The following is a 399-nucleotide window of genomic DNA, read 5'->3' as shown; positions in this document are numbered from 1 at the left end:
CTGTTGACCCATTTGTTGACCCATGCTCATATTTTTGATCATATTCGACATAGAAGCAACTTGGGCAGATAAAGCAGTAATGGCATCAACTTCAAGAACACCGGCAACCTTCTTCCCCAAAGGTACTCTAGTAGTGGGCCACTGATAATTGTTGTTGGAAATTCTCTCAATAATATCATAGGCCTCATTATAGGACTTGGCAAGTAAAGCACCATTTGCCGAAGCATCAACCACCATTCGAGTATGAGCATTGAGACCGTTGTAAAATGTTTCCATTTGGATGCAATGAGGGATACCATGGTGAGGGCATTTTCGCAACAATTCCTTGAACCTTTCCCATGCCTCATACAAAGACTCATCTTCAAATTGTTGAAAGGAAGTTATTTCCTTCCGGAGCTT

General features: G+C 41.6%; 1 non-coding gene across 1 annotated transcript; it reads left to right on the top strand.

Annotated features, from left to right (window-relative positions):
* Nucleotides 1-292: 292 nt before the first annotated feature.
* Nucleotides 293-399, top strand: LOC133036392 (small nucleolar RNA R71). The gene has a single exon (XR_009687050.1). It is a non-coding gene; the product is annotated as a small nucleolar RNA R71 (small nucleolar RNA).

The sequence above is a fragment of the Cannabis sativa genome, chromosome 3, assembly GCF_029168945.1.
Source record: "Cannabis sativa cultivar Pink pepper isolate KNU-18-1 chromosome 3, ASM2916894v1, whole genome shotgun sequence".
Classification (NCBI taxonomy): Eukaryota; Viridiplantae; Streptophyta; class Magnoliopsida; order Rosales; family Cannabaceae; genus Cannabis; species Cannabis sativa.
Note: the sequence above shows the minus strand (reverse complement) of the source record. Positions and strands in the feature narration are given on the sequence as shown.